A 27,126-nucleotide genomic window follows, 5' to 3' on the forward strand; every position below is an offset into this window, starting at 1 on the left:
GGAGGCAAGAACATCTTTCAGCTTCTGCATGACATTTAAAGACCCAGAGGTCTCTAAAAAGACTCGTTTTGGAATCATTGGCTTGTGCCTAAAGGTACAGAACCTTACAAAGTTAATGGATGGGCTCAAAAACATATGAAAAGATGCTCAACAAAGAGATATCATCTCACACCTACTAGAATGGTCATTATCCAAAAAACAGAAAATTACAAGTGCTGGAGAGGATATGGAGAAAGAGGCACACTTATTCATTGTTGGTGGGAATGTAGAATGGTGCAACCACTCTGGAAGACAGTGTGGCGGTTCCTCAGGAAGCTAAGTATAGATTTGCCAGGTGACCCAGCTATTCCACTGCTAGGTGTATACTCAGAGGAACTGAAAGCTAAGACATGAACAGACATTTGTAAACAGATGTTTATCACAGCATTATTCACAATAGCCAAGAGATGGAAACAGCCCAAATGTCCATCAATGGATGAGTAGATAAACAAACTGTGGTGTATACATATGATTGAATATTATACCTGTAAGACAGAATAAAGTCACAAAGCATATAACAATGTGGATGAAACTTGAGGACGTTATGTTGAATGAAATTAGTCAGAAACAAAAGGACTGTATGGTCCCACTAATATGAACCAACATTAATGAGCAAACTTTGTGAGTTAAAGTTGAGAACACAAGTTATCAGGAGATAGAAAGAGGTTAGAGATTGGGCATTTGATGCTGAAGGAGTATAGAATGTTCAACAGGATTGATTTTATAGATTCAGAAATAGATATCACAATACTGTGTGATGGTAGCACAATATTTTAAGTATAATGAATAAACATGAGTGTGAGTACAGTTGAAAGAGGAAGGCTAGGGGCATGTATGACACCAGAAGGAAAGAGAGAAGATAAAGACTGGGATTGTATAACTTATTGAAACCTAGATTGGTCAATGATGGTGATTAAATGTACAAATATAAGAATGTTTTTACATGAGAGAGAACAAATGAATGTCAACAGTGCAAGGTGTTGAGAATGGAATGGTATTGGGGGAAAATACAATCAATGCAAACTACAGTGTATAGTTAACAGTAACACTGTAATATGCCTCCACTAATTGTAACAAAGGCAATATACCAAAGCTAAATGTCTATAAGAGGGGGCCTTATGGGAAGGGTATGGGATTCTTAGTGGTGGTGGTGGTGTCTGAACTTTTTAATGCATTTTATTTTATTCTTTTTTTATATTTTCTTTTATTTTTTGTCATTTTCTTTTCTTTTCTTTTGTCTTTTTTCGCCTCTTCCTCTTTTTTTGCAAAAGAAATGGAAATGTCCACATACAGATTGTGGTGGTGAATGCATAATCATATGATTACACTGGGAACCACTGATTATTTACTTAGGATGGGATGTTTAAAAAATAAACAGAGGGTACAAGCTCTGGAAAAAATGTGGAGAAGGATGCACCTAATCACTGCTGGTGGGGAAGTAGAATGGTGCAGCCCATCTAAAGGGCAGTGTGTTGGTTCCACAGGAAGCTTAGTATGGGTTTGCCATATGGTCCTGCAACCCTGTTATTTGGTATATGCTTGGAAGAACTGAAAGCAGGGACACAGACATTTACACACTGGTGCTTAGGGCAGCAGTATTCATGATTTGCAATGAATGGAGGCGGCCTAAGGGTACATCGAAGGGTGAACTGTGGTGTATATATACAACTGGATATTGAGTGGCTGCCAGAAGGAATGAAGTGGTGAAGTATGCAACTAGGTAAATGGATGTTGAGGACGGTATGTTGCATGAAATAAGCCAGAAATGAAAAGACAAACATTATAACACCTCACTAATATGGATTGACTAAATTGGGCAAACTCTGAGAATTGAATCTGAAAGCATAGGTTATCAGGGAAAGGCATATATTGTAATGGCTCCTATATTTTAAGCTCTTACAGTGGTTATCTCTATTCCTGAATTGTAATGGTTATTTCTAGATTCTGAGATGCTGAGCTCTTGTGTATAACTTGGTCAGTCCCTGGAACTTCAGGTATCTGGGTGATACCTGAGACTCAGAGCTGGAGTTAGGTAGCTATGAATGTTAACATTACCCCATACAGCAAGTGTTAAAGAAGCTGAAAAAGGGATCAGACTTCAATTAGAGATATGAACAAAATGGCATTGATTAGGATTAAGGTGAATCAGACCAAAGGGTAGAGGATGATACTGACTGTATTTTAAAACTTCAACTTCTGTGTAAGACCAAAGGTAGAGATGTTTATTTTGTGGAGAATTTTTATTTTCTGTAGCATCCCATATAATTTAACTTGTATGGTTAGTTGTATGGTCAGTTTATACAAACACCATAATTACATGGAACCTTGAAAAGGGAGTGAGATCTGGTTTTTTGTAGTTTAGTGTGAAGCCCCAATACATCCCAGAGTAATTTGGGCAGCGGATAAAGAAGTATTTGAAAACCCCCTTGAGGGACTGGGGAAAATATGGAAATATCAATTTTACTTACCTTGGGAATTCCTTATATTCTCACAAACATTGGGAACTACCAATTTAGTAGGCTGAGCCCTTGATCTTGGGGCTTGCCCTTATGAAGCTTGTTCCTGCAAAGGAGACGCTAAGCCTAATTATAATTGTGCCTAAAAGTCACCTCCAGAGAACCTCTCTTTTGTTGCTCAGACGTGGCCTCTCTCTCTAAGTCAACTTAGCAGGTGGATTTGCTGCCCTCCCCCCTACATGGGACACGACTCCCAGGGATGAGTCTGGACCCAGCATTGTGGAACTGAGAAAGCCTTCTTGACCAAAAGGGGGAAGAAAAATGAAACAAAGTAAAGTTTCAGGGACTGAGATTTCAAATGGAGTCAAAAGGTCATTCTGGAGGTTATTCTTATGCATCATATAGATACCCATGTTTAGTTTTTAATATATTAGAATAGTTAGAAGGAAATACCTGAAACTGTTGAACTGCAACCCAGTAGCCTTGTTTCTTTAAGATAAGTGTATAAGTATATAGCTTATACTGTGTGACCATGTGATTGTAGAAAACCTTGTGGCTTACACTCCATTTATCCAGTGTATGGACAGATAAGTAGAAAAATTGGGACAAAAAAGTAAATGAATGGGGGGATGGGGGAGATGGGTTGCTTTGGGTATTATTTTTAACTTTTATTTTTATTCTTATTTTTATTTTTATTATTTTTTTGAGTAATGAAAATGTTCAAAAATTGCATGTGGTGATGAATGCATGACTAGATGATAATACTGTGAACAACTGATTGTACATTTTGGATATTTTACGGTATGTGACTACATTTTAATAAAACTGCAAGAAAAAAAAAAGGCAATTGATGACATCAAGTACTGGGTGGGATCCTATTTCCCTATAATTGATCTCAAAGATCCACCTGAATCTTAAATTCAGAAAACTGCCAGAGGTTGGTTTCTGAGGCTGCCATTTCAGAGAACCAACACAGCTAATTCTTTATCACCCCACTCCCATCCTTGGAAGACAGGCTCTCCTTTCCCAGTTGACTGTCTACTTACTACAAGACTTGAACTTCCCCTGTACCACTGGAGCAGGGATAAAGAATGCTCGGGAGAGAGGGTATATTGGAGTTGGCCAGATGACAAGGGAGGGCAGGACTAATCCCCATCCAAACACATACTAAATTCCTGTATTCCAGTGGGTATGGGAGATAGATTTGGCACCTGCCCAAAGGTCCAATTTGGACTAGGAAAAGAAATGATTCTTACTAGGGGCTTTGTAATAACGGTCAAGAGTAGTGTATATGAGGGAGCATGGCTTGATGTCACGAGCTGAAGGTCTGGCAGAAGATGTAATCAAATCTTACAAGAGACATCCAATGCCCAGAGGAGATGCTCAGGGAAGCTTCTGATCAGCAGACCTGTTGGAACAACTACCTGTTTATATAGTTCTAATAGAAAGCTAGAAGAGCAATTATGACCAACCAAGGAGAATACATAGGCAGTCACGTGCTTCTATCTCTTCCCTCTTCCTCTTCCACAGCCACTCACCCCCCAAGGCAACATCAAAGGAGAAGGTGCAGAAAAGAGGAGAGGAATGAGGGGAGGCATGTGAACCTTACCATGTACCCCCTAAACTCCTAGCCACTAGAGCCACATGTCTCATCTGACTGAGAAATAAAGAAGAAAAGATATTTGAATCAGATAGGTGTATGGAGTCAGTAAAGACAAAAATTAAAATGTGACTCTTCTAATATCTGAAAGCAGTTGAAATGTTAGAGAAATTAGGCTGAAATGTTTATCATTGTCCCTACCTCCAAGTGGGAAAATGGAAGTATAATAAAGTAGAGTTAGTAGCAATTATTAGGTAATTTACCATTTCATGTTTATATTCTAATGGGTTTAAACTCTTAAAAATCAGTTACAAGGTTGAAACTGACTGTGTTCAAACTTCAACTTCCATGTGAGACCAAGGGAAGAGATGTTTATTTGGTGTAGGATCTATATTTTCTACACAATATAACTTCTACAGTCAGTTTGTTCTAACACTACAATTACATGGAACCTTGAATAGGAAGTGAGCTATGGTAGGTTGGCATAGATTAGAATGAAATAGCAACACATCCTAAAGTAATCTGGGTGGAGAATAAAAATGTATGTTCGGGACCCCCCTGAAGAGCTGGGGGAGAATGCAGAGGTGTTGGACTTCCTCACCTGCATTGTTGCTGATGTTCTCACAAACATTGGGGACTGACGGCTTGATGTGCTGAGCCCTGTCTTGGGGCTGGCCCCTATGAAGCTTGTTGCTGCAAGGAGAGGCTAAACCTGCTTATAATTGTGCCTAAGAGTCTCCCCCTGAGTACCTCTTTGTTGCTCAGATGTGGCCCTCTCTCTCTCTCTCTAACTGAGCCACCTCGGCAGGTGATCTCATTGCCCTCCCCCTTACATGGGACCTGACTCCCAGGGGTGTGAATCTCCCTGGCAACGCAGGACATGACTCCCGGGGATGAATCTGGACCCAGCATCATGGGATTGAGAACATCTTCTTGACCAAAAGGGAGATGTGAAATGAAGCGAAATAAAACTTCAGTGGCTGAGAGATTTCAAATGGAGTCGAGAGGACACTCTGGTGGACATTCTTACACACTATATAGATAACACTTTTTAGGTTTTAATATATTGGAATAGCTAGAAGTAAATACCTGAAACTACCAAACTCCTACCCAGTAGTCTTGACTCTTGAAGACGATTGTATAACAATGTAGCTTACAAGGGGTGACAGGGTGACTGTGAAAACCCTGTGGATTGTATTCCCTTTATCCAGTGTATGGATGGATGAGTAGAAAAATGGGGATAAAACCTAAATGAAAAATAGGGTGGGATGGGGGGGTGATTTGGGTGTTCTTTTTTTATTTTTATTTTTTATTCTGATTCTGATTCTGGTGTAAGGAAAATGTTCAAAAATAGATTGGGGTGATGAATGCACAACTATAGTATGGTACTGTGTTGACTGTACACCATGGATGATTGTATGGTATGTGAATATATCTCAGTAAAACTGAATTTTAAAAAAATCAGTTACATTTATTATCTTGGTTGTTTTTTGCCTTCCTTGCCCCAGAATATAAGCTTCACACGGGCAACAACACTATCATTAGCAGTTATATCTTCAGCACCCAGCAAAGAGATTGACACATATTAGGTGATCAATAAATATTATTAATGAACAAAATAACAATACCTAGGTAGATAACATCATATCAAGAGTTCAAGTAATTCAAATTAGTGATAGCTTTCAGCTTTTCAAGTTACCCATTTTTAAAAAACAGAACATCTCTTTTCTAGCATATGCTTAGCCAAATCTGAGATGTACCCTATATCTTGCTGTAGTGGGTACTGTTGGTGCCCTACCCATAGCCTTTTAGCCCACCTCAAAAGTCAACCTCAGAAGTTTTCTAATGTTTCTCTGCCAGAGGGGCTTCACTGTCTTCAAAAGCGGTTTGATCAACATGTGAGGTAGGCTGGAAGTGCTGGGTTTTGTATACCCCATGAGTGACTCTCAATCAATGATGGGAGACAGTGAATAAACACCCCAGGTCCCTCACGTCTTGGTATGTTCCAGTGGGACAGAGGGGCAAACCACTCATCAACACACACTTTATATGCTTTATCTCCCTTCCAGTCTGACTTTGCTATTCTCTTGCAATACTTCCTGGGATAACCTCCCAAATAAATTACTTTCAAATCTTTGTATTTGGGTCTGCTTTGGAGAGAATGCAAAGCAAGACTCTGAAAAGGCTATTTGCATATTCATACAATGCTTTGTTTTACATAAACCCCATCTGTCAAATTTCCAGATCAGGAGGTTGTGCAGGCTCTGGACTTTCAAAAGAAGATCTAGTATTCAAAACTTTCCTGAACCACATGCCCACTCTAGCTCTCCTGTCTTATCTCCCTGTCTAGAACTGATACCACCCCAGTGACTTTTATATTGTTTAATATATTTTATTGAGCTATATTCACTACCATACAAATTGTAAATCAGTTGTTCACAGTATCATATAGCTGTGCATTAATCACCACAATCAATTTTTTTAATATTTTCATTATTCAAAAAAATAAGAATAAAAATAAAAGTAAAAAATACCTAAAACATCCCATACCCCCTATTATTCATTTACTCTTTGTCTCCATTTTTCTACTTATCTGTCCATACACTCACCCCAATGACTTTTTCAAAAATTGACTCATCTCCGATTTAGCTATTCATGTATTTACCAATAAACCTTGCTGGTTAGATTTTAGGAGTCTACCATGCTCTTCCTTACACACAGCTCATCCTATCCATGATTTTGTCTTCACTATTTCTGTCTGAAAGCTGACATCTTGTAGGTATTATAACTTGCTAACTTGACAAGATAGATTATCAATTTTAGGATTCTGATATTTAATAAATGGTAAGAAAATAAGAAAGATGATTTTTAGAAAGTGTTTTTTTAAAACCCTGTTTACCCAGTGGTTATTATGTGATCATTTTCACCCCAAATAAGAACTATATAATATAACTGATATTCAGAAATACTGTCAAAAATAATGGACCCAGAGATATTTCTACCTCCCTATTTAATTAATCCCTGTCTATCCTCTGTGAAATGAAATACTTAATGTTTGACCTTGACTAATGATGCCAACCTTGGAATTGAATAAGTTGACCACAAAAATTATTCCATAAGTATTTCCTTCCTGTCAATTAAAATCCATGGAAATTAGAAAAACTGGCATACCAATTTTAAAAGTTCATATATTTAAGTTCAATTTAAGTTCAATTCCATTTCCACAGACGATTCCATTAATTCAACAAATTTTGCTTAACAATTATATTTTAAGATAAAAATAGTTCTAATTTATTGAGCATCTTGCATGTGGCAGACACTGTGCTAAACTGTTTTATATGTATTATGGATTTATCCTCTCAGCAACATTATGAGGTGCTATTATCACCATTGTACTTTTCAGGAAACTGACACTTGTGACTTACCCAGGGTACGTTATATTATGGAATATGGATTTGGGTTCAGGTTTTGTGACTACAGAACCTAAGCTCTTAACCACTACTAAACTATTCTTCCCCTAGATGTTAGATGCTATGGGAGTCATAAACCAAGTTTAAGGTTATAAAACATGGTTTTTTGCCTTCAAGGAACTATAACCTAACTGAAGATGCATGCATACCAGAGTGCTTAGTCAAGTACAAGACAGAGAAGAACAACCTGTATATGTTAAGTACTAATGGAATACAGAGTAAGAAAAGTGTTTTGTAGCATGTTCAGTAGGTGATTCAGATTCCCCATTGAAAGGGAAAATCTGCCAAACTGCTAATTCACACAGTCAAAGAGAAAGGCCAGTGCAATTGATCTCCCAGCAGTGTTCATCTGCAACAGCAATTGGCCTGAAATACCATCATTGATCAAGGACTGTCTCAGAACTGTGACCACTGGGCTCCCAATATACAGTTCTACATTTGTTTAGATACTAAAAGTGCCAGAAGCAGCTCAGGTTATCCCCTGGAAATCTTCCACTGAAATTTAGGTATATTCCATTATAACTTTTTCTTCTTACTGATTTTACAACCAACTTACTGCTGTGTGAAGAAAGTGTACAGGAGCATGTATAATAACTTCTATGATGGCAATTATGCTGTTATTCAACTATTTCAAAATTATTTTCCAAAAAGAGCCTCCCCCCCAACATGGCTATAAATATGCAATGGTTTGTACTCCTAAATTTCATATTCCCCTGAGAGCTTTGTGTTTACTGATCCCCTAGGGTTATAGCATGAAAAAGTTCCAAAAGGCCACATGAGTAATTCTAAAGACTCAAGATGCTAGGACAATGGCTAATGAAGGCTTTAGTATTCTTCTCCTTGGAGTACCAAATCCTGCTATGAGTAGGGCCAACTTGACAAGAGAGTTTTTAAAAATGTAATTGAACTAAATCTTCTGACAGATAATTGTAATGATGATGCTATGCTTGAATGATTTTCAAGTATAGTTTACAAATTATCTTCTCTATTTTACTCTCTTCAGCCCTTAAAATACCAGGCATGTCAAATTCCTGGTTCATGGTATTTATTTTAAAATATCTATACTGCAAAGTCTGGAATCTAAAAACCAAAACAAATTTAACTTACGGATATATTTTGATAAAATCAATAGACCCAGCTAGAAATGTCATCTAGGGTGCAGAATGTGATGGTTTGAAGCTGTATGTACCCCAAAGATCATATTCTTAAAACTAATTCATTCCTGTGTATGCAAATCTATTGTGCGTAAGACCTCTTGATTAATTATTTCAGTTGAAGCCTGTCCCGGGTGGGTCTTAATCCTCTTACTGGAGCTCTTTATAAAAGCATGAAATAGAGAGAAAAAGACGCAGAAGCTAGGAGAAAAAGAAGAAAAACTGAGAGAGAAGGACTCACACAGTAGCTCAGAAAGAAAGCCACAGACAGAACAGCCAGAAGCTGAAAGCAAAGAAACCCAGGAGAGACCAGCAGATGTGTCATGTGCCTTACATGTGACAAAGGAATGCAAGATCCCTGGTAGCTGGTCTTTGTGGAGAAGATATCACCTGTGGATGCCTTAATTTGGACATTTTCACGGGCTCAGAATTGTAAACTTGTTAAGTTAATAAATCCCCATTGTAAAAGCCAACCCATTTCTGGTATATTGTATTTCGGCAACTTTAGCAAACTGAAACAAAGAGAATATATAATTATATAACTCCTTATTTCATTCTTGTTATAAAAGCCCATTTTTGTATCTTCACAATGTTATCTAATCATTTGCTTTAACCAGACACACACAACACATACACCAATGAATGGGAAATTACAAACATACAAACATACAGCCCACACGTGTATCACAGATATATTAAAGATAATTAACGTTCAAAGGCGATTCTGAATCAGCACACATTCCTCTCAATCTCTTACATCTTCTAATTCTATAGTCTTCTACAGCAAAGTCTGGTATTCACATAGAGATGGCCCTATGGTCCTATGAGATATTTAATCAGAAAACAAAGATGCAATCAGGTTAATAAGATTCTACTTACTAAGTAGGGAAAGCTGGGTCTCAGGCTCCAATTTGGGAGGGATCTCAATGGTTATCTAGTCCAATCTTCAACCAATCAATAAGTCCTTTTTACATTACCCATACATCTAGGCTTTCCTCAAATATGTCTTGTTGTATGAAAACAATGGCATGATATGACAGTCTATTCTATTGTTAGCTCTAATAGTTAAAAATGAAAGTGGAAAGAAAGAGACATGGGAACCAAAACCAACAGAGCAAGAGATACAAAAATGAGGAAATAGGGGGAAACAGCAAAAGAGAGAGAGATGGGAGGACACATATGGAAGAAAATATACATGCAGAGGAGGGGAAACAGAGAGATAAGGGAAAATATAGTGAAGCAGAGAGACAGAACATAAGACAGAAATGGAGACACAAAGGGTTGACATAACAAGAAAGAGGGTGAAATTAGAGATCAGAATGATAAAGAGGGAGGAACTGTTGAAAGAAGAAGGGAGAGAAAGGGGAGTAAAAGAGAAGCAAACATAGAGGAAAAGACTGGTATAAGCAACTATAGAGTTCCAGGAGCACAGAAAAAACTGAATATCCTCAAAACTCTATTTTTTTAAAATTTCTTCCATAGTGATTAGAGGTCCCATTTTGACTGGACCCATAGTCCTCCAAAATGGAGATTTTGTTTCATAGCCTCCCTTGCAGCTGGTTATGACTAGGTAATTGAGTTCTGACCAGTAAGATGTAACTAGAAGAGTTGTGTGCATGAGGGATTAGTCTTTTTCTGGGTTTCTCCAGTCATCAAACCTAGGATGAGTGGGTGTAAGGTCTTATAAGCTATTTAGTCGAAATCACTTCTCCTTTTGTATCGGTTCTAGATCCCCCATCATCCAACTCTTTCTTCCCTGGATAAACACGTTTGTCCATATTCTTCTCAAAATGCATTGTATACTTCCATACAACTTTTTGAGAGCAAAAATTGGTATATTGTGAGGGCAATTTGGTGGTACCTAGCGAAATTTAAATTGCTCAGCAATTCATTTTCTAGGAATCTATCCTACAGAAATCTAAATGAATATTCATAGAGAATTGTGAATGTACAAGAATTTTCAATGCAGTACATGTTGTAATGGTGACAATATGGAAACTAAGCAACTTTCAATAGAGGAATGGCTGAATAAAATATGATACATCCACACTATGAAATACTATACAGAAGTCAAAAAGACGAAGGTAGAAAATTATGGATAGGCATGGAAAGATCTACAAGGTATATTGTTGAGTCGAAACAAGGTTAAAAACAAATTTGATCCCACATATATTGGAAAAACTTTGCATGTGTATAAATGCAAAAAAAAAAAAAAAAGGTTTGTGGAATGTTTAACAATTGTAACTCCAGGGAGGAGAATGGGATAAAGTCCAAAGTTGAAGGGTCGATTTCACATTTAATCCAAATATTCTTGGTGAATATTAAAATATTATTGTTGTTTTCCAAATATTTATAGTTCTTTGTCTTCAGGCAAATGATAGGATTGCACTCCTTGGCCCCACTGTGTTTGGTTAGGACATGTTCCTGGTTGTGGGCAATTACTTGTGAGAAAAAGCCATTGCTCATAATTGTGTGTCACTTCTAGGCCAGAGAATTTAATTGTCAATATGATGCCTTCCAGAGCTTTCTTTCCTTCTGCCATAGTGACTGGTAATGTTTATGATGGTGGTTGTTCCATCAGCCTGGATCCCAGAATAAAGAGATAGAGAGACTTGAGGCTGGTGAGGTGAGCAGGGATCAGATCATGTAGAGATCGAGTTACCCATAGTATATCTAAACATGGATGTCCAATGGGATGTTGGAGTTCATAAAAGAGCCTTAAAGTTATATAATTTTTAGTCTTAAGCACAGATATGGTATTTAAAGTCACAGGGGTAGGTGCAATTAACAAGAGACAGAGGCAAAATATGAGGCCAAGGATAGAACTCTGATTAATGCCAATATTTAAGAGATGGGTAGGTACAGAATAGCCAAAAAAGTGCAGAGTAACCTACTGGGAAAAAGTAACAAGAGATTTAGGAGGAAAACCAGGAGGAAAGCCAAAGGAATGGCATATTTCAAGAATGACAACTATGTTAAATTCTGCTGGGTAATCAAGTGATTCAAAGATTAAAAAGTGCCCTTTATATTTAGCCAAGAAAAGACTGTTAGCTAAGATAAGACTGCCAAAAACAGGTCAGTAGACTAGAGGAGTAGAACCAGACTATATAGACAAAAGAGTAAATTGAAAGTAAGGAAGTGGAGACAACATTTACAAAGATTAGCAGTGACAGGAAAGAGAAAGATAGGTTAAGTATACACCATGGGGTGAGGGAGGATTTCTAAAAATAAATCAACTGATGTTTTTCTTCATGATTAGGCTAGAATTATAGGTTTTAGGGAATAATTCCAGAATTTTTTTAATGGATTAAAGTTGAACAAACTTTAAATGCTGAGGGGAAAGAGCTTAAAAAAAAAGAGGGGGGGAGGAGTGGCTGAAGAAGAGAAAAAAAACATAGGGTTAATCTATACAGCAAGAACCCTGAAAAATAAATAGATGAGGAAAAGTTTCTGGAGTGCAAGTGAAAAGATTTGCCATATACTGGAGGATTTTCTAATCTTCAATTAGAAATGGAAGGAAGGCAGAATTCAAAGATGAAGGTGTGGGTAAGTTTGTAGAGCTTGCAATGAGAAGTTGCCATTTTGTGGCTTCTATATTCTCTTGAAACCACTGGCAAATTTATCTGTAGAGAGTAAACATGGAGGATAGGGCCAGAGGTTTGAGGAAGCACATATCTTCTCAATGGTTAACTAGTTCCTTCTAGGGTATTTCTAGCGTTAGATGTCAAGTTCACTGCTTTCATTAAATTCCTGGAGCCCCAGTTTTTATTTTTGCTTGTTTGTTTATAATAAAGTCATTTGATTATGTCTAATACACTGGTGCCTCAATTTTCCCTATGAGTTATTTTTTTTTAAATATTTTCAATAAAAATTTTGTGGTAGTAGCTAAAAGAGCACCTTCTCAGTTTACCACCACCTCAAAAAACTTTTTAAACCTTTTCACCTTCCTCTTTCCATATTTCAGCTAATCGAGGTTTTATGACATTTTAAGTCACTTAATCTCATTGCTCTTGTGTAAATATGGGGAAACTGAGGTACAGTGAAGTAAGTAACTTGTACTAAAGCAACTGGGGGCAGAATAAGCAGTCTACATTTTGTAAAGTTTCTTTTCTATCTATCAGGAAAAGTGTGATTGGTGACTGTGGATATTAGACAGATGATAGATGGATGGATAGATGGATGGATGGATAGATGGATGGATGAAAGAATGGGGTTAAACTTCTTGAAATAGTCTATATCAAGGACATTGAATATAATTTTAAAAGCCAAATAACAAGACAACATGGAGCTGTCAGAAATAATATTTATATCTAATAGTAGAATGCATCTAATTTGTTTTTCTAGGTTTAGATAAATGACAGCACCTAGTTCTACAATATTCTGTTTCCCATATTTTTAACTGTAAAAGGATGATGAAAACATTCTGTTGGGTGAACAATTATAAAATAATGAATATATTTGTCATCTTAAGTGAGCCATAAAACAAAATATTATTTACTATATTACGTTATAACTGTTTTACTTTGAGTGATGGAAAGGTACAAATCATACTTTATCTGGGTTACTGACCATTATAAATTGGGGCAATGCAGCTTTCTGAGACCTGGTTTTACTTCTTAATAGCTGTATGACCTTGGCCAAGTTACTTATACACTCTGACCTTCCATTTATTCACCTGAAAATGGAAGTAAATGTATGTTCTTCATAAGGTTATTTGTATTATATAAAATATAATACATATAAAGTGCTTAACCCATTATCAGACCCAGAATCAGCTATCTGTATTTATTACCTACCATTATTGGTGATGTTATTAATTCTATTTGAGGAAGTCAGGGGAGATTTTATAGAGGAGGGAATATGTGGAGAAGAAAGATAAATTTGTTTGGTGATCAAGGGCAGAGGGGAGATCAATACAGGTAGTCTAGCTGTGTGTGTGTTTGTGTGCAAGCATGTACATGCACAAGTCTTGGACAGGACAGCAATCACATTTCACACAGAGGCAATGTATGATTGATTTAGCAATTTCTCTTCAGTGGCCAAAAGCTATGAGACTTTGAAGTTGCATTTTGGCAAAAGAAAAGTACATGTACTCCCTTTCCTTTTCTCTCTCTCTCTCCTCTCCTTCTTTTCAGAAATGAGTAAAATTTATCCTGCTGCCCTATAGTTCATGTCCACTGCCACCACAAAGCATGAACTCATGCATCTGCTGCCCTCTCCAGTTGAGTACCCCACCCTACTTTTTTCTGCAGGAATCAATGCTGATATTTTCCCTTTTTAAAACATCCTTTTCTTAATCTCTTCAGGGTCTCAGGTAACAAATGGTTCACCAGACATAATTATCCTTGAAAATGAGCTAGTTCATGGAAGAAAGTTAAAGAACATTCTCTAGTAGTATGCATTTTAACTCATTATTCAAGAGATTAATCCTATAAGGACATAATTCTTCTTCATTTTTACAATAATAATTTGTTTTCAGAATGCTGGTATTCCCACGCCTTTTCAATATAACCCAAAAGTTCCCTGCAAATACCTAACTAACCCTGGCATCCATCCCAAATTGTTTTTTAAGCCTTTTCATAAACAATTATCCCTCCCCCCGGGGATATCCTATCTTTTCATCCCCCCTTTTGCTGATCAACACTGGTAGCATCTATAGAATTAAGAGATTTTTAAAATAACATAACTCAACATTAGAAAGTCTACATTAAAACAAAAATTCTAATAGACTGATAGTGAGAACGGAAATTAGCATTCATTTTCTGGAGATGAAATAAGCTATTCTATTTGTACCTTTAAAATGTACATATCTCAAAAACAAAGCACATATCTCAGAAAATGCAGTCAGACTCATATACAAGGATGGCTATCCCCAGCAATATTCATAAAAACAAAAATATAGGATATCCAAAAATATGAAAAAGGTTAGGTATGGAACATCATAGGTTCCATACCCTATGATGGAACATGATTCATAAAATTCACCCCCACACATACACACACAGGAGACAGTCACAATCCAGACATCCTTTAATTTAATTTGCTCAGTAAATACTGGGAATCAACTATATGTACTTAGTAGGCACTAAGGATACAATCCTTTGGGAAAGGCAGACATGATCTTTACCGTCACGAAACTAACATCCTATTAGGAGAAACACACTGTTCTAGTTTGCTAATGCTTCTGGAATGCAAAACACCAGAGATGGATTGGCTTTTATAAAAGGGGTTTATTTGGTTACACAGTTACAGTCTTAAGGCCATAAAGTGTCCAAGGTAACACATCAACAATTGGGTACCTTCGCTGGAGGATGGCCAATAGTGTCTGGAAAACCTCTGTTAGCTGGGAAGGCACGTGGCTAGCGTCTGCTCCAGAGTTCTGGTTTTAAAGTGGCTTTCTCCCAGGATGTTCCTCTCTAGGCTGCAGTTCCTCAAAAATGTCACTCTTAGTTGCTCTTGGGGTATTTGCCCTCTTTTAGCCTTCTCCGGAGCAAGAGTCTGCTTTCCACGGCTGTCTTCAAACTCTCTCTCATCTGCAGCTCCTGTGCTTTCTTCAAAGTGTCCCTCTTGACTCCTCTTCAAAATGTCACTCTCAGCTGCAATGAGATCCTTCTGTTTGTCAGCTCATTTATATGGCTCCACTGATCAAGGCCCACCCTGAATGGGTGGGGCCGTGCCTCCATGGAAATTATCTCATCAGAGTTATCACCTACAGTTGGGTGGGGCACATTTCCATGCAAACAACCTAATCCAAACGTTCCAACTTAATTCCCACTAATATGTCTGCCCCACAAAATTGCATCAAAGAATATGGCTTTTTCTGGGAGACATAATACATTCAAACCAGCACACACACGTTAAACAATTAGATAATTACTGAAATACAGTTACAATCAGCATGAGAAGGAGATATATAAGATACTATGAGACTTGACCTAGTATGCGGTGGTCAAAGAAGACTTCCTTGAAAAAGTGACACTTGGTTTGAGCTTTGAAGTATGGGTAGTATTTAAATAGGCAAACGGGTAAGAGAATGTTCCGGTTAGAGGGAACACGTGCAATGGCTGGAGTAGTATAGGCTGATTCAGAAACTAAAGAAAGATCAATGAAACTGGAGCAGAGAAGGTAAAGGGATGAGTGGTAGAACACAAAGTTGTAGAAATAAGCAGGAACCAGAACTGCCTTATCCTAAGTGCAGTGGGAAGCAAAGGTTTTTAAGCAAGGGAGTCTAGATAATATGATTTACCATTTTGAAAGAGGTCGTCACTCTGGCTGCTGTACTGAGATTGGATTAAAAGCAGAAGCATAGGTATTAGAGTAGCATTCTAAAAAAAATGGCACCATTTTTCAAAGATCATATGTTGACATGAGGTAATTAAGACAAAGATGAAAAAATGTTGCTGAAGCAGCGTGAAAAAAAAAGAGCTTAAAACATAGAAAAGGTGGTCCAAGAATAATCATTTTGTACTCGTGTGATTTCCCAGAAATCAACGACACTAACCTGCCTCCAGACTCACTATGCCTAGTTTCTAGATCCTAGCTACTCCTCTGATTGGAGAGGAGAAAGATTGGATGCAGGGAGACCAGTTTGGAAGCTATTGCAGTGGTCCAGATGAGAGAAGAGAGTGATCTGGACTAGGGTAATAGCAGTAAAGACAGAGGAAAAAAAGTATGGATCAAAGGTATATCTAGGAAGTTACAGATATCTCACAAAACTGAGAACAGCCCTTTGTACAAGTTTATATCCTCATTCTTTTCTGTCTTCTCCCAAATAGTCTCTCACTGAGACTTTCCTTACCTGTTACCTTACTCTTTCCTTGTGTTGTTTTTTCTCCTCCCGTGATGATGTTTTCTTGTGAAAATACAGGTATATTTCTTATGTTTACCAGGGTTGTTACTTGAACTTGACTTGTCTATCTACTTTGGGGATCTTTGGAAAGCACAGATATAATTTTATGGCTCAATTTGCACTTGTTCCATTGGACACTACGAAGGACATATGAATAGCTAGGAATCTTGTCAAATCTACATACTTGAGTTTGAACACTGCAGGAAGGAAGTGATAGATTCTAGCTGACATCTTTAGGAAGTGTACCAGCTCACTCTGAGCCAAGGCATTGTTAATGCCTTAACAATAATGCGGAACTCAGAGTTTAAAGAAACGCATGGAATGGCTTGCTTCTCTGAAAAAAAGGGGGAGTATGACTTTGTATAATATGACACAGGTACCTGTGGGTTGAAAGAGCAAAATCTGTCAGTCAATCTGGTATGGAAAAGGAGGAAAGAAACAAATATATACTTGGCACAACTGAGTGTCATATACCATGCCAGGTGCTTTACAGTATAACATAGTGGTAAGGGGCAGAGGCTCTGGAATCAGACTGCAGTGGCTGTGCCATTTGCTAGCTGTAGGCTTTGGGAAAGTTACTTAACCTGTTTGTATATGTTTTTTTTTCTGTTTGTAAATGGGATAACAATAGTACTTTTCTCATATTGCATATACTATTGCACACAGCAGTTCATAAATATAAAGCACTTAGAAGCGTAGTCAATAAATATTACTTGCTATCATCACCATCAGTCTCTAACTCTTACAAGAATAGTATTAGGTTAAGTATTATTGATAGTTTATAGATAAGACACTGGGGCCTAAAGAGGCTGAACAAGTTGCCCTAAGATCAAACAGCTAGAAAGTGGCAGAACTGGCATTCAAAATCAAATCTGTTTGACTCCGAATCCATGTTCTTTTCACTTTACCATGCCATTTTGAGTCCCAGGAAATCTGGGTGAGAATTTCAGCCACATCTAAAACACCAATTGCAACCTAGCCCTCTCAGGTTCCAAGTAAGGGGCTGGTCCAGGAAATGGTCCACATTTCCTGACTAGTCCTCCCCTCTCTGACTATATCCATTTTCCTCTCTGGTTCTCCCCATTCCTTCCAAGGCTGGGCACCCTCTACTCATGTGCCTCAGCTTATACACCCTCCCACCTTGGTCAAATGTCCCAAATTATGGACTAAGCCAGGGTTAGAATTCCTGCTATAGACAGACGAGGAGAGTAGCACAGACAGACAAGGAGAGGGAAGGGGAGGGGAGGGGAGGTACCAAAAATAAGGGGACAATGAAGGAAATAAGCATATTGTTATTATCAATATATCAATTATTACTAATATATAAATAACATAATATAAATAATATCAATATTAATGTTATTATAACAAGCAATTATTTAATGGTATAAAAGTTAACCACTAGAACAGAAACTGTTAATAATGGTTGCCTCTGGAGAATGGAACAAGGCTATTTTTTTTTCTTTTGTACCCTTCTCTAACTGTATCCCTTTTGTTTTTGTTTTGTTTTCTGATTTGTTTGGGCCAAGGGTAAGCATTACTTATATAATTTGAAAAAAAAAAAACAGTTCAAATAAATAAGGAAACAAATAAAAATAAAATAAAATTAGGTGGGTGGGTAGGTGAATAGATGGATATGTAGATGGATGGACGGAGGGATGAATGGATGAAGGATGGTGCATCTAGAAGGTGGAATGCTGTGCAGTAGTTAGTAAGAGTTAGGTAGGGGTAAGTCCAAACTATGATATTGGTACAGGGGCACACGCTTGCAGAACACTGCAAAGACAAAATTATTTTCCAATATAATTTAAAAACAAAAGTAACATGTTTATTATTAAATATTCAAATGTACAGACCTATATATAGTGAAGAGTGATACTCCCCTTTTTCTTACTGCCTTTCCATAATCCCCAGAGGTCACTACCACCAACTGCTTGATATGAATACATCCAGATACTTTCTATGCATATACAAATGCACATATATGTATATATATGTGCATATATATAATTTTTAAACAAAAATGAGGCCATACATGACATATTATTCACCAATGTTTTTAAACATAATGCTATATCTTGAATATCTTTACATGCCAGTGCAAGTGGATCTACCTCATTCTTTCTAGTGGGCATACAGTACACTGCTGTCTGGTTTTTCCATTAACTGGTTCTCAAATGATAGACATTGCTCAGATTTTGTGCCATTAAAACAATGTTATAATAAATATCTTTGTGGTGTTTATGTGTTTGTGCATATACATACACACACACACACACATATGTATATATTATGATATATGTATATATTATGGACATATGCACATAGTTCTATAAGATAATTCCCAGAAGTAAAAATATTAGGTCCAAAGCTAAATATATTTTACATTTTGAAAGATACTGTGAAATTTTCTCCAATAAACCTAATACCAATTTATACTCCCACCAATAGCATATGAGAGTGCTTGTTTACTCCACATTTTCAACCAACATTGATATTGCTTTAATTTGCATTTACATTTTTAATTATGAATGAAATAGAGCAGTTTTCTTATATTTACTGACCAGTTATATTTCCTTTTTTCCTGTGAAAAGCCTTGCTCATATTTTTTCTCCAATTTTCCATACAGATGTTTAGTTTCTTTAAATGATTTGTAATGAAATAGCCCTATATCTATAATATGGGCTGTAAATATTTTTACCAGCAAAAAAGTTTTAAAGTCAATGAGTATTCCAAGAGTATCCTGAAAGTCAAAAATATTAGCTTCCAAGTAGGATGAATGCTTATTCTAAAAATGAAAGCACTAAAACCCAGGTGTCAGAGGCATTCTTCTAAAAAAACCCAGGAAATACTTTTTGTCAAAAAAAGAGAAAAAAAATACAGTTTATGGAAATTTCCATCTTCAATATCACTGACTATATACACAGTATTTTGACAATCATTAAGCCAAGAGAATCTGCAGGTTTCTGATGGATATGTATGCAATACATCAGCGCCTGCCAGGGAGCTGAACCACTTACAGAGTATACTCAAGTTGAGGACTTCTTTTGTTCCTCTCATTCCTTAGCCATGAATGGACAGGAAGGTACTTGCTTGGTAAATTGTTCCAGTGACAAAAGATTCCATATTTCTTATTTACAGTAAATGGCTAGCACCTGGAATCAGTCTGTTATACAACATTGCTGCAAATGCAATAAACTGAATAGTAATTCAGCCCCATCCTGCCCTTCATCCTTCAAACGACTTAGCTGTTTCTGGCCTAGCTTCAAAAGTATGGATTTGGACTGGCTTATTCCTCTAGATTGCCCCAAAAAAGACTCTGGAAATCCTAAGTCAGTCCCAATTCCAGAATGAGAATGGAGCATGTCAAGTTCATTCTGGGGTAGGCCTCAAAGGTCAGGATAATGACTCCCCAGCCAATGGAACACTGGTAAATATTTCATAACTGACTCCCCAGAGAGGAATCCCTGGATGGTAGTTTTGCTAGTTTCCATTGTGTAAATCCCATCATAGCTGATTTTAATCTATCAATGTTTTGTCATTAAATACAGTGTTGGGAAGACGTATGCACAATCAGCTCTTGCTTGCCAGTATGAACTGGTTCCAGCACACTACTGCCGCCAGCCCAGTTCTATAAGCCTAACAATGTGTGTTTGAGGCTGCTCCAGAAGCAGGCTGGCCTTTGGTACCAAAGTATATTCAGAATAGGGTGACTTCTATCAAGCAGCCTGGGAAAATTCCCTGGATGACAAGCCATGAGGCCAAGTGGCCAGATACTCCTCCCTTTAACCACGAAATGTATAAAACATACAGCCCTCCCAACACATTACAGCATGCCTTCCTTACTGCTTAGAAGTAAAAGGCCATGAGTAGATTATTATAGGTCATAACCAGATACAAAAAACATTACAATGTAAAGGCAGTTTCTAGACATTACAAAGACAAACACCTAAAGCTTATGAATGTCAATCAAACAGAAAATTGTCACAACAACTTGGTGGTCAGTATCTGACTTAGAAAGCTACCATAAAAGAAAATAATGAAACATTGGGTGGAAACTGAATACAAAATTCCTTAAGAGATATATAAAACAGGTTATAAAAATTTATGTTTTCATTTCAACAGGAAGCCTCTGCTTACTCCTCATCTATGTCTTTTGTCCCTTGGCTACATACACAAGCTAAATTTTTATGAGTGGGTTCTTCCCTTTGAGATCCATTGGCAACCCCCAGGAAACCTAGCTCAGCTAAACTGTGCACAGCACTGAGATCAGAATTTCAGTTAGCTCCCATGTGGGTAATACTTGCTATGTGATCCACACATGAACCAAAAGCCTCACCTTGACCACTGTACCCCAAAGCCATGACATTGATCCTCAGGGAAGGAAATTGACTGAAAATCTCAGGTGAAACCCATCTACTAGTGAAAACAAGTCAGAGAAACCATCATTTGCTGGTGACTTACCACCATTCTCTATATACAAAACCACACTTTAGTGACCCTAAATGGACAAAGCAGCGTTAGTTATTGTAGCTTAGAGAATATACAGGAAAGTTTGACAGGGTTTACAACATGACACTCTCTTACCACATTCTGGGCAACTGCCATAGAGTAGAAGCCAGAACGGGAGCAAACATCTTTCTTCCTGTTCATACATAAAATCTGCTGTTCTGTAAAAACATTACACCAACACCAGGATGGTGAAGAAAGCCAAGACAGCTGCCATAAAAGACCCATCAAAGATACATACTCGATATGAGAATTAGAGAAGTGTGCATACTATGAGGCAAACTGCTTACATTACCAAGGTCTTAACAAGGAATTTCTTCAAAATGTTTCTTATCTGAAAAACTGGGATCTGAACAAGCAGAGGATACCAATTGCAATCAAGAATTCTTGCATGAGATACCTCTTTCTAGAGTTCAGGATACTCCCTAAATGGCATGATTTCAGTAACTGAACCTGCATAATCATTTGTTCTGGACCATTGTCTTTACAACAGAGAAATCAAGGCATGACTAACTCTAAGCAAGTTAAAATGTTAAGTTGAATGAAAAATATAAGATTGAGTAGTGATGGCATCAACATGGCAATGTAAAACATCCCTTGAAAAAACCTCCCCAGAGATTCAATGAAAAAAGGGACAGCTCTCACTTGCTTAGAACTCTGGAGGAAGGTAGAGACTGGAGAAGTTCTCCACAAATACCAAATCAAAGAAAGAGAAAAATATCATGGAGGAAACTTTCATCCTGGACCAGCTGGTCCTCTTCCCTCCACCTCACTTGACCTCATGCAGCTTGGGAAGTCCTCAGAGGCAGTGGCCCAATCCTTCCCACCTTCTACCAGGGACACAGACTATAAAAACACCCAGAGTATTGAGTTAGAATACTACATATATCCAGACACAGGGACCCAAGTCCACAGAGACCTGGGGCAGAATACAAGCCACTGAGGAGTGCTGAATACAAAAGCGCCCCAAGGAGGAGCTTTGAAAATGGAGGATTATGGAGGGAGAGGCAGAGCCTACTTCTCTCCCAAAAGCAGTGAAGAGTCAAGTAGAAACTGTCTGAATCAACTGTTTGGGGATCAAGAGAACAGGGAAAGACAGTACAATGCCCAGGGAAGTGTGAGACAAAGAGACCTAGAGACTGTGCCCAGAGACTGAGTGATTTCCCCCATGCTTTTGGTGCTCATCCCCCACCCCTGAGGGAAGCAGTGGCAGGAGGCCTGATCCTTGCTTGGGGGATAACTGTGGACTGGGATGGCTATAGAATGCCTCCGCCCCAAGTACAGAGGAGTACACAACTCAACAGTGAGCCAGATATTGGCTAGAGAAGTGAGAACATGGGATCCCTGCAGTTTCAGCCTCTCTTGGTCAGATGCTGCTGGGTACCATGGTTTCCACTGCTTCAGAGGTAAATCTGGTAAAAAGCCATAAAACCCTGCCTTCATTGGGCTGAGGGGAATAAGTAGCCAAAGAGCACCACTTACTGGGCAGGAAGAAAAAAGGACTTTTCAGAATCTTTCTAGATACTCTCACAGGACCCACTGGATTTTGTGTACGCCCTCTGCATGGATACTTGGCCCTGTTTTGGCTGGAAAATACTGATGATGCAACTGTCAAAGAAGAGCCTTAATAGACATCCAATCAACAACAGAATCCTAGATAAAAGAGAGAAACCAACCTTCAGAATAAATCCATCAAGATAACCAACTGAGCAGATATCAGCAAAAATCACAAGGCATACTAAAACATAGGAAGGGATGGCTCAGTCAAAGAAGCAAATTAAAAAGTCAGAGGAGACACAGAGTTTGGAACAACTAATCAAAGATGTTCAAACAAATCTCCTAAACAAAGGCAATGAAACGGTGTGCTGGTTTGAATCTGTTATGTACCCCATAAAAGACTATGTTCTTTTAATCCAATCTTGTGGTGGCAGACCTATTGTGGGTGGGATCTTTTGATTAGGTTGTTTCCATGAAGATGTGACCCTGCCCATTTAAGGTGGGTCTTAATTAGTTTACTGGTGTCCTTAAGAGAGCTGACATAGACCAAGATGCTGAGAGAGAAAACACCCACAGATATTTTGGAGACAGCCAGTGAAACCAGAACCAGGAGAGAAGCTAAGAGGTGAAATCCAGAGTTTGCCCTGGAGAAGCTAACAGAGGACCAACAGACGCTTAGAGACAAATGCCCTGGGAGAAATAAGCAAGAATGCACAGGAGCTGAGAGAGAGAAGCTAAGACAGAAGCCCAGAAACATTTTGGATAAAGCAATGGAAACCAGAAGTTAACCACAGGAGAGGCCCAGCAGACTCCAGCCATTTGCCTTCCCATGCAACAGAGGAACCCCAGATGCCATCAGTCTTTCTTCAGAGAAACTATCATCCTGTTGATGACTTAATTGGGACATTTTCATGGCCTTAGAACTGTAAATTTGTGAACTAATAAACCTCCATTGTAAAAGCCAATCCATTTCTGGTATTTTGCTTTCCAACAGCTTTAGCAAACTGAAACAGATGGCTAAAGAAATAAGGATATTAAGAAGATACTGGGCGAGCATAAAGAAGAATTTGAAAGAATACATAGAAAAATACCAGATCTTATGGAAATGAAAGACACTATAGATGAAACTTAAAATGCACTAGAAACACACAACAGCAGATTTGAAGAGGCAAAAGAAAGGATCAGTGAGCTATGAGACAGAACAACAGAATTCAAACAGACAAAAGAACAAATGGAGAGGAAAAAATGGAAAAATTTGAGCAGGGTCTCAGAGAAATGATTGACAGCACAAAACACACAAACATATGCATGATGGGTGTCCCAGAAGGAAAAAAGAAGGTAAAAGAAGGACAGGAAGAATATTTGACAAAATGACAATTTCCCAACCCTTACAAAAGACATGGGTTCAAATCTAAGAAGCCCAAGGTACTCCAAACATAACAAATCCAATGCACCCAGTCTAAGACATATACTAATCAGACTGTTGAATGCCAAAGAGAAAGAGAATTCTGAAAGCAGCAAGAGAAAAGCAATTCATCACATGGAAGGGAAGCCAAATAAGACTAAGTGTTGATTTCTCACGAGAAACCACGAAGACAAGAAGGCAGCTGTACAAAATATTTAAGATACTGAAAGAGTAAAAATTGCCAGCCAAGAATTCTTTATCCAGTAAAGCTGCCCTTCAAAAATACTGGGGAGTTTTAAATATTCACAGATAAACACAAGCTGAGAAATTTCATTAACAAGAGACCTGCCCTACAAGAAATACTAAAGGGAGTTCTGCCAGCTGAAAAGAAAAGACAATAAAGATAGGCTTGGAGGAGGGTATATAAATGGATATTATCAGTAAGGGTAACAAAATGATAAAAATAGAGAAGAAATAAATCTGACAAATAAAAGCCAAAGGATCAAATGGTTGAAGTAATGGCAGCTATTACATAGCTATTGCAGTAATATCATTGAATGTTAATGGATTAAACTCCACAATCAAAAGACAAAGACTGGCAGAATGCATAAAAAATATGATTCATCCATATGCTGTTTACAAGAGACTCATTTTAGACCCAAAGACACAAATAGGTTGAAAGTAAATGGATGGAAAAACATATTTTCCACGCAAACAGTAACCAATGAAAAAAAAAAAAGCTGGGGCAGCTATACTACTGTGGGAAAAAATAGACTTTCAATGCAAAAATGTTATGAGATGAAGAAGGACATTACATATTAATAAAAGGGGCAATTCACCAAGAAGAAATAACAATCATAAATACCTATGTACCTAATCAACATGCCCCAAAGTACATGAGGCAAACACTGGCAAAAATGAAGGGAGTAATATACATCTCTATAATAATAGTGGGAGACTTCAACACATCACTTTCTTCAATAGATAGGACACCTAAATAGAGGATCAATAAGGACACAGAGAACCTAAATAATATTATAAATGAACTAGACCTAAAAGACATATACAGAACCCTGCAACCCAAAACAGCACAGTATACATTCTTCTCAAGTACTCATGGAACATTCTTTAGGATAGACTATATGATAGGGCACAAAACAGGTCTTAATAAATTTAAAAAGATTGAAATTATACAAAGCACTTTCTTTGATCACAATGGAATGAACTTGGAAATCAATAGCATCTGGAGAATTGGAAAATTCACAAATATATGAAGGTTAAACAATACACTCTTAAACAATCAGTGGGTCAAAGAAGAAATTGCAAGAGAAAAAAGTAAATACCTTGAGATGAATTAAAGTGAGAACACAGCATATCAAAACTTACAGGATGCAATGAAGGTAGTGCTGAGAGGGAAATTTATACCCCTAAACACCTATATTAAAAAGGAAAAAGAGCTAAACTTGAAGACCTAATTGAACTCCTGGAGAAACTAGAGAAAGAAGAGCAAACCAATCCCAAAGCAAGCAGAAGGAAAGAAATAACAAAGATGAAAGCAGAAATAAATGAAATGGAGAACAAAAAAATCAATAGAGAGTATCAATGAAACCAAAAGCTTGTTCTTTAAGAAGATCAATAAAATTGACAGGCCTTTCGCTAGGCTGACAAAAACAAAAAGAGAGAAGCAGCAAATAAATACAATCAGAAATGAGAGGGAGTCATTACCACAGACCCCATAAAAATAAAAAAAGATCATAAGAGGATACTATGATAACTGTATGCCAACAATCTAGAAAACTTAGATGAAATAGACAATTTCCTAGAAACACATGAACAACTTACATAGACTTGAGAAGAAATAGACGACCTCAACAAACCAATCACAAGTAAGGAGATTGAATCAGTCATCAAAAACCTTCCAAAATGCAGGATCTATATTTTCTAAACAGTATAACTACAGTCGGTTTGTTCAAGCACCACAACTACATGGAACTTTGACTAGGAAGTGAGATACGGTAAGTTAGTATAGGTTAGAGTGAAATAGTGACACATCCCAAAGTAATTTGGGCAGAGAATAAAAATATATTTACAGCTCCCTCCCCCCACCTGAGGAGGTGGGGGAAAGAGCAGAAATGTTGGACTTCCTCACCTGGACTAATGTTGATGTTGTCACAAACATTAGGACTGGTGGTTTGATGTGCTGAGCCCTCTATCATGGGACTTGTCCTTATGAAGCTCGTTACTGCAAAGGAGAGGCTAAACTTGCATATAATTGTGCCTAAGAGTCTTCCCCTGTGTACCTCTTTGTTGCTCAGATGTGGCCCTCTCTCTCTAACTGAGCCAACTCAGCAGGTGAACTCACTGCCCTCCCCCCTACATGGGACCTGACTACCAGGGGTGTAAATCTCCCTGGCAATGCAGGATATGACTCCCAGGGATGAATCTGGACCCAGCATTGTGGGATTGAGAATATCTTCTTGACCAAAAGGGGGATGCAAAATGAAACAAAATAAAGTTTCAGAGGCTGAGAGATTTCAAATGGAGTCGAGAGGTCACTCTGGTGGACATTCTTATGCACTATATAGATAACACCTCTTAGGTTTTAATGTATTAGAATAGCTAGGAGTAAATACCAGAAACTATCAAACTCCAACCCAGTAGTCTGGACTCCTGAAGATGACTGTATAACAATGTAGATTACAAGGGGTGACAGTGTGATTGTAAAAATCTTGTGGATCACACTCCCTTTGTCTAGTGTATGGATGGATGAGTAGAAAAATGGGGGCAAAAACTAAATGAAAAATAGGATGGGATGGGGGGGATGGTATGGGTGTTCTTTTTGACTTTTATTTTTTATTCGTGTTCTATTTCTTTCTGGTGTAGGGAAAATGTTCAGAGGTGGACTGTGGTGATGAATGCATAGCTATATGATCATAATGTGAGCAGTTGATTGTACACCATGGATGGCTGTATGGTATGTGAATATATTTCAATAAAACTGAATTTAACTTTAAAAAAAAAAACCTACCAAAAAAGAAAGCCCAAGACCAGATGGCTTCAAGGGTGAATTGTAACACTCATTCTAAGATGAATTAATACCAATCCTTCTCAAACTCAAAGAGGGTACACTACCTAACTCACTCTATG

This window comes from Choloepus didactylus, chromosome X (genome assembly GCF_015220235.1).
Source record: "Choloepus didactylus isolate mChoDid1 chromosome X, mChoDid1.pri, whole genome shotgun sequence".
Lineage (NCBI taxonomy): Eukaryota > Metazoa > Chordata > Mammalia > Pilosa > Megalonychidae > Choloepus > Choloepus didactylus.